General features: G+C 45.8%; 1 protein-coding gene across 1 annotated transcript in view; it reads right to left on the bottom strand.

Moving 5' to 3' along the window:
* LOC119432958 (uncharacterized) overlaps positions 1-5,382 on the bottom strand; it is a 118,171-nt gene extending 112,789 nt beyond the window's left edge. Inside the window, exon 1 of the mRNA XM_049656865.1 lies at positions 5,239-5,382. The gene's annotated coding sequence lies outside the window, so the exon portion shown is untranslated. The remainder of the gene's footprint in view (positions 1-5,238) is intronic.
* Between the last annotated feature and the right edge of the window lie 8,730 nt (positions 5,383-14,112).

The following is a 14,112-nucleotide window of genomic DNA, read 5'->3' as shown; positions in this document are numbered from 1 at the left end:
ATTTTCCACAGAAACAAACATTGTTTCCGCGTAAGGAAAAATAAATTATACAAAGAACCACTCCTCAAACCATTTACATGTTACCGCTTTTGCGATTGCACTATTACCAGTGTCGATACTATTGGATTATTTTAGCGCTAAGGCCAGTTTTGTGCTTCAATGCATAAAACAGCGTTTTCCTCAAAAAGTTAACTGGAACGCCCATTCATTTCGTCGGACACTTTGAAAATTAATATCTCGAAACTGGTTCAGTCCTGAGAATTCGTTCCAAGTGGATACGCCTGCGAACTCAGCGGCTATAATTCGTAGATTGAAAGATGTGCCGTAAAATAATTAATAAAAAAGTTAATTAGCGTAATTATGTTAATTCTTCAATTAGGCGTTCTGTTTTCTCGTGGAAGTAATGACCGCCTCATCGAGTAGTTTAGATCAAGGATTATTATATAACTGTGCAATCTGCAACAGGCAATTTTTAAACATTTGGTTCAGCTAAAATGAAACACCCTGTATATTTGCATACTAAATGACATCATAGAACCATATCGTACAAATCAAGGTAAGTGCATGGGCACCAGCGGAAGAATAGCAGCACAGGCAATGGGCCGGATTACTGATGTTCCCGTGGGAGAAACAAAGATTTCGGCCTTTTATTGCTTATATACTGCAGCTGATTAAACCTCGAGAAGGTGAGGCTGACAGATACGGTACAATCTGTAAGTAAAAAAAGATTTGTTTTTCTCTTACAGGCCAGGCCTGGTCATGCACACGCCGGCCCTAGCTAAGCTTAGTAATGAACGCCCGGGCCCGGGCCGGGCTCGGGCTCAATACCACGGGCCCGGGTCGGGCCCGGGCTTGGAACCACGGGCCGGGGCCGGGCCCGGGCTGGTCTCGGTCATGTACGCCCGGGCCCGGGCCAGGCTCGGGCTCTGTATTACGGGCCCGGGCTGGGCTCGGGCCTTGTAAAGCGGGCCTGTGCCGGGCTCGGGCCGAAAAATCCGGCCCGTGCAGTGCTCTAATAGTGAGAAGAAAAGTGTCCACGATGCGAGAGAACGCACAGCACTTTGCAAAGCCTAGGAAAAAAAAAAGAGTATCATGACAAAGGGAAAATCATAGTCTGAGAAAGCTTGCACGCTTTGAAAATAAAAGAAGCGAGTGAAGCTGAGCTAAACAGTAGGAGTGCTTGCGTGGAAGAGCAATGTGGTATGATGGAGAGTCCATAAGTAGTAATCAAGATATACAGCTGTCGTGAAGCGCCTAAAGAGGAGTCAATGCCCTGCAGGGAGCTATGATGGCGGAAGAATGAATACACAGCGACATATGGTTCACAGCATCGGCGGGCATGATATGGCCAGAGTTCAGAAACAAGTTACAAAGAAGCTCTCGTCCGTGGAGACAGTGCAAATGAGCAGGGTGTCCAGACAAGATAAAACGACGAGGGCCTCGGAGAAAGAGAGCCTAGGGCACGCCTGCAGGAAGAGAGAGCCCCCGACTGCAATTGGTGCATGTGTATCGAGGAAGCGATGACCGCCTACCTCTGTGAGCAGAACTTTGCGACATGCAAAGCAAGACGAGCACCTGGAGTTCGAAAGTTGCGAGAGTGGCGCCAAAGAAGTGGACCACGAGCAAGCAACGGCTACAGACGGAAATTTACACCTCCCCGATAAAAGCGGACGATGGAAAAAAAAAGGGGAAAAAAAGAAGACACAGCGCAAAAGAACGACAGGATGAAAGAAACAGTCTGAAAAGTAGAATGTCGAAGGAAGTATAGTTGGGCAGTGCTTCACAGCTGTCGCAACATCATCATAGTTACTAATGTATGAAGAAATGTTAGAGCGGTTGTTTCGCTGTCAATCGTGGGCATGTCCACATTAAAGGCAAATATAAAAACCAAGGCAAAAGCCAACGGCTTCATTAATCACTCAAGAAGGCCCACATCTCGAAAGCGCAGAAGCAAGGCGCAGAGGATGTTGAGAGCCAGATGGCCCTGCAAGAAGCATGTGTTTTGGAAGCTCTGTCTGACAAAGGAAAATAGAACAAAGCTGCAAGTGAACAAGATCTCCAAAGCTTTACAGGAAGCGTATATACGCTAGGATATAGAGGGAAACAGATGGGAACTACAAATTTATGAATATCTACGAAGGCGTCGCGAAAGATTTAGCTTTAGTGGCCATTGCGAGGCTCAGAACTTCAGAAGTGAGTGGATCTAAAAAGGGCGCGCAACCATTTTAAAGACATGCTGATGGATGTATAGAGAGAAGATAATGGAGCAGTACTTCTATTTTGTCCAGTTAACTAGTTCAGAAAGACGTAATTTAAGTATGAAGAATACAGGGCGTCAGTCCTATCAGAGTCCTTCGATAGTTTTGGTTCAGTTTTACGTCCGGAGGTTTCTCTGTCGCTGGAAAGACAAATGAGGGGAGGAACATGTGTCGGGCTTATCTTCCATCATGTGGCATAATAGTCATGCTTGAGCTAAAGTTTTTCAGTTTTAATAATCAAGAACACAAGCACGTTGACAGGAACGCGACTGTTATTTGGCAACCGAGTGGAATAGCCAGTACGCAGTTTATAACCCAATTTGTGTTCTGTGGTATCTGACAAATTTAAAACGTGCCCACTTTAGCTTGTGTGGTTATTAAAATTGATTAACACCATTTGACTCGCATTAAACACTACACAACAAAGAATATTTTTTAGCACAAATGGTTTCCAGCAGAACGTAATGACACGGACAGAAAGGGACGACGTCGTCGTGTGTGTCATGTCTCCAGCGTGCGTCGTCCGTCCCTTTCTGTCCGCGTCAGTAGGTTCTGCTGGAAACCATTTGTGCTCTGTGCAACCAACGAGCTCAGGCAAACACTATTTTGAATATTTTTATTATGTATAAGGTTATATTATATACGTATGTAAGAAAAAAAAAAAAGGGCATGTACTGACCCGCCGGCAGCGCAGAGGCCTGTATCCCCTTGATCCGGGGTGATCATTTTTAAGCCATTTTTACGTTTTACAGAATTTTAAAAAATCGCCTGGTGCAGATAGCACAATTCTTGTCCTTGAGCTGGATTATTCGAAGAGGCGGCCATTACTAGCACGATAAATCGAAACACATAGACGACTAATGAACAAAAATTCACTAATTAATTCTTAAATGATTGCTTTATAGCTTATATTGCAATTTACGAATTGCAGCTGGTCAGTTCGCAAGGCGTATCCACTTCAAATGAATTTCCAGTTACTTTCCTGCTTGAATGCATAAAAGAGCGCTTTGGTAAAAAAAAAAAAAAAAAAGTGGAATAACAGTGCATTTTTACGGCGAGTTTGATGGCGCATATCTTCAAACTGGGGTTATTCTGGAACTTTATTTCAAGGGGATACACCTTGCGAACTCACTGGATACAATTCGCAAATTGCAATATGTGCCATGAAGTAATTAGTTGAAAACGTAATTAGTGGTATTTTGGAAATTAGTCGATTATATGAATTTCGGTTTCTCGCGCAAGTAATCTCCGCTTCTTCGAGTAATCCAGCTCAAGAATAAGAATTGTATTACCTAGGTGGCACAGGCGATTTTTAAAGATTATCTATAGTCTTAAAATAAACAAGGAAAAAATAACACTTGGTAGAATGTGCAATTTGCTTCTTTTTTTGCGCGTTCGTAATACGCGTGCAGTGTTCGTTTTCTAGGGACGTTCTGTATTACTTAGCAGTTCTTGTTGAACATTAAATGTGCGTTTTGTGTGGCAATTGTGCCTGTGTTTCTCGTCGATCGGAATCCGTGACAGAACCTTAACTAGGAAAATTGAGTCTACTAAACTGCTATTAGCGACGATAATGCCATCAAGAGTGTTCGAAGCATAGGCAATGTTTCGTGCTTTGCATGCAAAGTGCGCCAACCTCATTTTCTCGACTGCGGGAGAGTGCTGTATACGAGCGAGAGAGCGTATTGTTTTGCGCCAGGTTAATAAAATGTACTCACGGCGGCAATACCTGTTGGTTACTGCGGTTGGTACCGAACTCAAAACAAAAATGCCAGCCATAATAGCGCAGAAATTGTCTCCTTCCGCCTCCTCCACCTTGCGATTCTCTGTTCCCTTGTACGTGAAGTTCACTGGTGAATTTCACGCCCTCCTTTTCAGTTCACACACTGCAAACGCTCTGCGCCTAGGGGAGTCAATTGCGGCCGCACCACAGGTTCTAAGTTATCACGAAGGGGTACATTCGCAAAAATTGCGAATGTATAAACAAGAGAACATCGTACCAGTTTCGGTTTCAGAGCCCATAAATTGATTTGGCTGATATATTTCGACCGCGGAGAAGGCATCGTAAGCGTTTGACTTGATAATTTGCTTATTTTCTTTACCAGAAGTTCTCTGCGTAAAAAAAAAAAAATGCCCCCAGATCCGCCTCTGCTTCTCACCAAATGAAGGAAATACAGGCTGATATGTTAGAGCCCGTATTCGCAAAGTATTTGGTGCGCTATAGGCCAGTTGGTAAGAATAGGTAGCAACCAACTTGTACGGTAGAGTGGAAGCCCCGGCCAATCGTGATACCGAATATAGTAACAGAGAAAATTTCTGGCTAATGAAAAACAGGGTCCGCATTCACAAAAACCTCTTATACGCTAGAATTGTTCTTAAGTATAAGAATTTCAGCCAATCATGTTGCTGGACATGGTATTAGCCAAGGCGGCCGGCCAATGGAAATAGCCCTTACGAACGAAGAACTTTGTGAATTCAAAGGAAGACACTGTAAATTCGGCTCCATTTCTTAAAAACAAAAGGTCCCGCAATAGATCCGGCCTACGTGACCGTATCACAACGCTTTCCGTTCGCGACCACTGTTTTTTACTGCGTGGCCAGCCGCCTTCGCTAATTTTATGTCCGTCATCGCGATTGACCGACGCGTTTTTTCGTAAACCTCTTTTGTACGAAATGCTCGATGAACACGGCCCCTGATTCCCACTGGCACGCTAAGCGAACAAAAGTTGTCACATGTTGTCTCCTAAATCCTCGTAAAGCACTGTTAATGAAGCTCAGAATTGCGCGCAACAATAGACGAAACCGGGAGCGAAAGCCGATGACTGTCGGCGGTTCGTCTTTTAAGGTGTGCGCGCCACCGAAAGCATCGGTCAGCTTCGCGTCTAGCGCGCGTTGCACAGATGTGTAGCATCCTACGCGACGCAAGACACCAACAGCGTGCGGCAGAAGCGTGACAGAAGGGCACGTGGCGGGAGCTTACCCGGCGGCGTCTCTCGGTGCCGACCTAGGGCGCCATGGCCCGTGCGTGTGTGCCGTTAGCGGCGGCGGCACGGGCGGGAAGGGCACGCGCGCGCGTCGGGCGTGGTGTTGTTCTTCGCCGGCGGCCGCTGTCACCAGGCCGACGCGCGTGCAGCTGCGTGCGGCCGCGCCGGATGCGCCAAAGAAGATGGAAAAAACACAGAAATGACAGCTGGGGCGGAAGAGCCCGAGGCGGAAACTAGAGGGCGTCTGCGGCGCGGCGGGCGACGGTCGCGTTAAGGTCGTCAAAAGTCAGAGGGCGTTGTGGTCTCATGACCGATCCGCCGCCGCCGCCGCCGAGTACGCTATTATTACACCGCCCGCCCATTAGCGCCAACTCGACAGGACGGGCGCGCGCGCGGGTAGAAACACTGCCGCTGTGGCGCCGCACGATGAGTGACGTCGACGAGCGGCCATCACGTGTGCCGGCTCTCGGGGTTGTCCTCTGACCGCGCACTTTGGACCCCTTTTATGGGCTTCTCTGGACGCCGGTTCATGACAGTTTGATGACCCACCGCTTCTACATCACCCTCTTTCCTAGAGACCACTTTTACAGAGGAGGGACCGTTAGCGGTGTATCTCGACCGAAAGCCCGCGTCCTAGTGCCGACCTATAACGTTACTGGAGCCGGATCAAGGCGTTTGTTTGGGACGATGAGCTAAATTAAAAGGAATGGTAGAGAAAAACCTGCAAGATAGCGCTTCACTGTCGTTTTCTTCTTGTCTAGAGCAAGGAGTCGCGCCACGGGTCTCCTCGCTCACCGGGTCACGTTAGACTTACAAATAGGGCTGGGCGAATATTCGAAGTTTTGAATACGAATCGAATGCTATAGACTAATTATTCGTATTCGAAGAGGAACTACTTTGTATTTTCGAATATTAGAAACTAAACAAATAATGCGCAAAAACCAAATGGTAAAGGTTGGTTACGGTTCTCAGTCCGTTACATAGGCGGAAAGCTTTAATTTTACCGGGGGGGGGGGGGGGGGGGGGGAGGGGGGCTGGGGCCTCACCAGCTTTCCGAACCCTACGTGTATATATATATATATATATATATATATATATATATATATATATATCACCTTTGATAAAATTACACTGGAAACTTCGTGTGACCTCTAAAGATTGTTCACTGCAGGGACGAGCTTATATGATATCATAAGAAGCCAACAAACAATAACACCAAGGACAACATAGGGGAAATTACTTGTACTTACTAATTGAATTAAAGAAATGTTAAATTAATGGAAATGAAAATGGATGAAAAAACAACTGTCCGCAGGTGGGGAACGATCTGACGTCTTCGCATTACGCGTGCGATGCTCTTACCATTGAGCTACCGCGGAGCCGATTTCCCATCCACTTTCTGGGGTATTTATGTCTTTTTTTTTTACAACTAGAACTAACCCTGGGAGTGTTAGCCAGCGCCACCACTCACAAACCATGACGGTGGATGTGGAACATATGAGTATTTGCAAGACCTCAGAATAGGAGACAATACAGTTTTACAGCCTTAGTGCCCTCGTACCACCAAGAGAGTGGCATCTCTCGGATGAGCCATGCGACAAGCGGATTCAGTTAGACACGTTAGAGAGTTACATTTGTTTTGTGCGCATTACGTCGCACATATACACATTAATGAAAAAAGCCATGTGACGCCTCCTAAATGTTTTAATACAAAATATACAATCAAGAAATCTTTTCCTAACGAAAGGTCAGTTATTGAGAAAATAAGACATAACATCATTAAAATTAAACGATATATAACAATTTCTGATCACAACTTATGATGAATTATTAGCATAAGTATAATGTGATTTCATAACGCAATAGTTTAATTACTTGTCAAAGCATGCCTTATATGCCACAGGTTTCGTTTATTTTCCGGAGGCAGAATAAAGGATTATAGAGTAGAAATCATCAGGTGCCCAAATAAATAAACATATTAACAAATAAATAAATAAGACAGCGATATCGCAAAAGCGCGAAAGTACTCAATAGCAAATATAGGAACAGCGTGGATTGTGTTATTGAGTGGCAAATGCAGCATACGACGAATAAAAATTAATAAGGAAAATGCACAGATAGACTAGGGAGCTTTACAAATAGCGCAACCACGCGTCTTTTCTTACCCAAATGCCCTCACTCTGCTTGCGATGTTATGGACCCCATTTTCGTTCTTTTGTATAAGTTTTTGCGTTCTTTTCTAAGCCAGGTGGTTTGCTTTGACTTGTAAGTTGGTGCCTTTCTCCTATTAAAGACATCAGTTCGTTGTCTGATGCGATGATTTCAGCATCATTGAAAAAGTGTTCATTCGGGATCTGGAAATGAAGTCGTCGGCACTCTTATTTAAATTGATTTTGCCGGAGAGTTCCTTGTGGGCGTGCAAAATTGCCAGATGGTTCAAACGGGCTTGTTCAGTCGTCGACCGCAAGTACATTTTCAGTCGCCGAAGGCAAGAAATGGACCTCCCGGATATTGTCGACGAGACTGGTATGGCCAACGAATTTTTTTAGCTTGGCCCTTTCCGGCAAAAGGTTTCGCAGGTGTTCGCCCTTGCCCCCCGTAAACATGTGCGCGACGTCCCCTCGAATGTGTGCAATGATGCCGACCTTTGCTGGCTTAAAATGTCAATCAGCATATCTCAGTGCAAAATCAGGCGTCCTGGTTCAAGGTCGTCACCGCAGAACGCTATCACCGTAGAACTTCCCTATGGCAAGCTGCTCGATGTGGGACTTATGCTGCCACATATCAGGTGGATACCTGTTGTTTAACAAAGACAGTACTGTGTCAAGTACTTTATAGAACCTCTGGCGGTACATGTCACTCGCTGGTGGAAACACGTGAGCTGAGGAACCTTCTTGATAGCGGCGTGGAGTCTTCTTTTGCCTAGCAGCTAGAATACATGGGTCCTCAAGTCCTACTTTTCCTGCCTCTGCCATACATACGCGGGTCAGGCGCTTTATTTTGGAGTTAATCTGCGCCGATTTCAAGCTTGGGCCATCCGAGATGGCTGGTCCCTTCGCGTGCGCTGTCTCCCCGCGCGCCTAGTCTTATGTTTCCGCTGGTGGTTATACGGTGGAAAATACGCCCCCTTTTCAGCATCAGACGGGTTCTGGCGAAGTGCCGATAAGCGAGGTGCCCACTGTTGGTTTTGTCGTTGATGCTCATGCTGTGTTTGTTGCCGGTGCACATTGCAACGTCCGCAGCCACGGTAGAAGCGAGCTCGACGCCTGTTTTCTAATTCTCCTTTTATTGCGACAGCAATTGTATCGACACTCCAGGGAAATTCCCGCTGTTGTTGTCCCCGTGATATTCCGTATAAAGTCCAAAAGTCATATAAGTGAGCGACCCATACACTGTGGGTGCGAGAAAAAGCGCGTAACACTGAGTCGAAAAGGATGGTGGCTTGATCGACATTGTCTTCTCACGCGGTCAATATTCGGGTTAGTTGGAGGTCACGTGATCAAATGCACGCGTGGAGAGGAGAGCACGCGTCTTCTCATCTAGCCCTACCGCAGCTGCGAATGGCTGTGCGCGATTGACGCTTACGCGGCCCGCGTGCCGTATCCAATTGTTGGTAATCATTGGGGCGGTGCACTGACAAAGGGCGAGCAGGGATGGCTGCTAACTTCATGCGCGCTGTCTTCCTTCTTAGGTTGTTTTTCCGCGCCCCAAGTGTTGCAGATCGCATAGCCTAAGTTAGAGACAGGGGTAATTAGAGATCGCTGACGGAGGCCGTCCTGTAGTGGACATAAAGATATGCAGTTGATAATGATGAATCCAATTTTAGGAGTCGCGGTGAATTGCATGACTTTACAAACCGTTCGTCCCCGCTGCCGGCGTTCATCATAATGTCAGCGTTGCGATAGCCAGTGCTCGTGGTCATCCAGCGAGACATTTGCAGGCTTACATGGTCGGTGCATTGCACGATGTTTGTTATTTTAATTAGTAAGTAAATATTACTACAATTCATATAGGCGATATACCCAACGCACAGACTCGTGTGAGGGCCGCACTTTTTTGCCGCAATTTTGAGGAGCCTTACATGGGACCGGGTCATTTTATCTAATTTTTCCAACTACGAGTATAAAATCCGCCGTAAACCTCCGCGATCGCCTCCTCTCGCCATTTATAGTCGTGTACAACTTTAGAGGGCAGCGACATTTGTCCCTAAAAGGCGAGTGCACACGAGCATCCACCAATGGGCGTGCACTCTAGAGTGACGTCATAAGCCGGACGGCCGGTGACCCCACCAACAGAGGACATTGCAGCCCTCGCTTCGATCTGGGCCGAGTCGCGTCAGCGGGACTATTTCTTCAGTCGCGGTGGCAATCGGCTACTGCGCTTCAGTGATCAGGGCGGGGCGCCTCTCCTGTTTTTAACTTGTAACCGACTTTTTTTTATCGTTGCGACGCACGAAAGTACGCTGCGCGGGAAAGTTCGCAGTGGAGCGTGATCGGAATCAGCGGTGAACGCGGTTGCTTCTCGGTTGGATTAAAAAAAAAAAAACATTTGCTTTCAAGTTGGGGGTGCGGCTCTTATACGGATTTATACGGGAAGAATCTTCCTTGGTGTAATTGTCTTATGCTTCGCTATCACTAATACTGCTTTGCCTTTGCGGCGAAACTGCAGCCTCTTTCTTTCTCTTTTTATTCTGATTCTTAGTAAAAGCTGTGCAGCGCCTGACTGCTATTGACTATGATATTGAGTGAATCCGGCTTGGCGTCACTTCGGTTACTAAGTTAATTATATATATTTATGACCTCTGCATGCACGTTGCGATGTTTCCATCCCCACATATCATTCACGTGCATTTCACACACCATTGATCAAAGACTCTGCCGAAGGGGTCACTGAAGTCTGCAGGTCTTTTTCAGTGTCAAAAAAGCGTGCAAAGCAATTTGTAGTGAGTTGAACATACAGCAACATATTCATTCTCTAGACATAGGCTATCCATATCATTAGAAATAATTGTTAGTTGGCTACCTCTTTCTCTTTAAAAATATAATAAACTTTGTCCTGTGTACACATTGAAATATAGTGTGTCTGGAAATTAAAATAACATGTTGAAGTGAAAAAATACGTATGAGATAGCCGCCGTTGGTGCTTCTAATGCGCTTGTTTTTCTATTATCAGGATTTTCAGAAATAAACCAAAAGTATGAATAAAAGCCATCCACGTCCGCGTCAACAATGCTGCAATTAGCTTGTAGCCACAATAACATTTTAAGAGAAAAGGTAGAGGCAACTCAAAAGAAACCATAAATGATTTGGGTAACAGGACTCTGGTAATGACATTTTAGGAGCGGGGGGGGGGGGGCGCAGGCCCCCCTCCCCCCGGAAAACTCCGGAGGGGGCTCGAGCCCCGGAGCACCCCCCCGTAGTCGGCGCCTATAGTCCGCTAAACAAAGTATCGCAAATAACCTGAAGTGAATCACCGACAAAAGTTTTTGTAGCGATGCAGAAACAAAATAGGTAATGCAAGCCTTGTTTTTGGTTTCACGTCGGAAGCCTACATGAGAAGCTGATTTTTGCTTGTATAATCTGTCATTTGGTGTTTTTGGCAGTCTAGTCTTGTAGCAGTTTTATCTTTTACGCTGCATCCGGTGATGTTTTCCTTGCAACGGGCCCTTCTACATGTGTGTATACTGCACACAATTACTTCAGCAGCCCCTGCTTTCCTTTTCTTTCTTCTCAATTTCTGATATTTCTTGAACAACCATTTATTTAGAGTTCTTCGGAAAGCTAGTCATACCGCAGCCCTCCTTTCTTTGAGAGCTTGTTTGCAACTATAAGCTCTAAAGTTGTTGAGGGGCTATTTGTGCAGTTTGCTTTAATGGCAACTAGTCATTTTGTGTTGAAAACTTATCCTTTGTTCCTGATAGTCAGCCGTCTTTTTTTGCACTAGTCAGTACAGGCGTGGTGCCTAATTATACCGGGATAATTATTCTTGCTGCAAATATACAGGGTGTTTCAGCGAACACTTTCAAAAATGTTTAAAGGTTGCCTGTGGCAGATAGCACAATTCTAGTTCATGAGCTGATCTACTCGAAGCGGCCGACATTACTTGCACAAAAAATTGAAATGCATAATCAACTAAGTAACCAAAATTCATTAATATAGTTTTTAACTACTTACCTTATGCCTCATTATGCAATTTACAAATTCTAGCCGTGGAGTTCGCAAGGCGGATCCACTTGGAACGAATTCTCGGGATGACGCCAGTTTCGAGATATTAATTCCCGAAGTTTGCGGAGAAATGCACTGGCGTTCCACTTACTTTCTTAACAAAACGTCGTTTTATGCATTGAAGCCCAAAAGTAACTTATTGCGTTAAATCCAATATTCGCTTTAATTCCAGTAATCGGTATTTACTCCAATTTTACCTATGTCGACGCAACCGAACAATCTTGGAGCTCTTTCGACCACGGGCACCGTGTTGCAGCTCCTATTTAACGCGACTATACATGTTCGGACTCTACGAGAGGAGGCATTCGCGACGAGCCGCGGAAATTATTGCATTAAAAAATGCCATACGATGGCGCGTGACCAAATGGCAGCAATTTTTGTCTTCGCTGATAACTCGTGATTCGTGCTTCAAACCATGTATGTAAAGCGGGGAGAAAATATTGAGTACACAGGGTAAGCTATTAGATGGTAAACTCATATTCACTAGGGAAGCCATGAAGCTGCAATGGACTTGCGCGCCCAAATTACCCGGTTCATCAGACAGTAAAGTTTATAAGGCCATAGGTAATCGTTAGCCTTAGTTTACACATGTAACGACGATGGGATATCCAACCCTCACGGGCGCCCTGCACTTAAATAAAGACATTTACTTGAATTTTAAATATTAGAGTACGTCTGAGTTAGATCGATAACGGTCGATTTTTTTTATTCGTGCGTCTTATTTCATTTCGTTGCTATCTCACGTTACTGCATCATGGGGTATTAAAAGGCGTGGATGCTTGCGGTCTTTAATATAAAATAAAATTATGCAGGTTCAACGCGCGTTTTGGAATCTACGTGAAGCGAAGATTTCGTGAAGCGGTTAATCACAAATTTGCCCACTTCATTCGTGCGGCGTAAAGGAAACTCCCCGCACCCGTGCTACGCAAAGTGACACAGGCTGCGATCGCCTCAAAGAGCTGGTGGGCATTGGTACGATAGAAGTGTATGTGCGATTGTGGCCTCATCAAAAAACAAAGAAAAAGGATTGTGGCCCAATGGTTAGAGCATAGCCTCCTATATACTTTCTGTGTCCGCGCAATCACTCCGGGAGCGCCGTTCAACCTCCTCTCCTGACCTCCTCGCAGGTCGCCCGCTAGGGGCGCTGCTACCCCAGAATAGTTCGCTAGCCGCCCTGCATGGTTAAAGGCGGGAAAAATTGCGTGTGAGCGTCTCCATTAGTGTCAAATTGAGACAATATTAATTTGCCTCACCTGCCGACGGCTCGCTGGTTTGCTGGGAGATCACCTTTCTGCAGCAGTCCACGGCTGGGAAAAAAACTTGCCTTCTGCCTTGGATTGACGCGGTGAGCTGCGGCATGGTGTTGAAGGACTGTGGCTGGTGACATGGGGACACTGTCGGTTCCGTATTGAGGACGTCTAGCAGCAGCGCAAATGAGAGCCCTCTGGCCGAAAAGAAGACATTGTGGTCACGAGTGAGTTGTGCTACTTGAAGTGGTTTGATAGGGCGCTTTGCGAGTTGATACCCAGTAGTATGGCGTATTGTTGTGGACCTGGATGCACCTCGTACAGTAAGAGAAAGGAAAGGTCCCGGGCATCTCATTTCATGAAATTCCGAGCGATGAAGAACTTCCAGAGAAGTGGCTCCAAGTTTGAATGTGTCAAACGTGGAATGCGTCAGATACTTGCTGAGAGAGATGCACTTTCGATTTGTTCTGATTAGAAAGCTCTCGTCTGATGCCAATGAATCTTTTTTGGGTGGTTGAGGAGGTCAGCTGGAAGCAACGATCAGACAGACTCACGGGCAGTTTTGTGCGGAACAGAAAAGTCTCTGAAGACAGGCATTGCGTCAACATCGACAAACAGCAACGTGATGGACACGGAAGATAGCACATGCTCGTCGCTACGCCGGCAACTGAGCGTAAGCACTACGCCAGAACCATCCAAAAAATTTCCCTAAGAGGCGACAGCAGCGCTGTTCAACCACATTACCGGGCGCAAGGAAACGTTTCGTTCGCCAGAATGTGCAGCACTAGCGATGGTTGGCGGATACCTATCGAGAGCTGTTAAGCTGTTAATGAGCGGGTGTCTTGCAAAGAATGCCTCAGTTTATTGACAAAGCCCAAGCCCTCGGCGCCATCAGATTCTCCGATTAGGCTTCAAGACAGAAGCCGTCTGCTGTATCGGTCAGACGAACTCGTAGTTGTGCTGAACTCTCTGCACAAGTAGGTTGAAGTAGTGCTCGCTAAGCTAAGAAATTTTACGTAGCCGCTGAGGGAGACTGCCGTGAATGCTGCTCAAGTGCTGCGAGAGCGTGAACTATGTAATTGTTCAGTGCCTGAGCATCACGAGAAGCTGTTTGAGATCATGGTGACAAAGTTCTTCCGCCCTCTTTTCACTAATTTTGCGCTGAAGATAACGGACAAGAACGAAATCGCAAGAGTTCTTTCACAGAAGCCCCTGTCACGAAAGCTCCACAAACTTTAAATCCAAATGATGGCAATAAAAGCTTTTGTTGTGCAGTTATTAGAGCCGACATTATTTTTTTTTCGACACTGACATACAAAACATATGTAATAATAAGCAGAAGGAAAATGAAGCTTCATACTAGTACAGATAAGAGCTGCATGTGGTTTTCCTTTTATCG

This window comes from Dermacentor silvarum, chromosome 1, assembly GCF_013339745.2.
Source record: "Dermacentor silvarum isolate Dsil-2018 chromosome 1, BIME_Dsil_1.4, whole genome shotgun sequence".
NCBI classification, from domain to species: domain Eukaryota; kingdom Metazoa; phylum Arthropoda; class Arachnida; order Ixodida; family Ixodidae; genus Dermacentor; species Dermacentor silvarum.
This window is presented reverse-complemented; position numbering and strand designations above follow the sequence as displayed.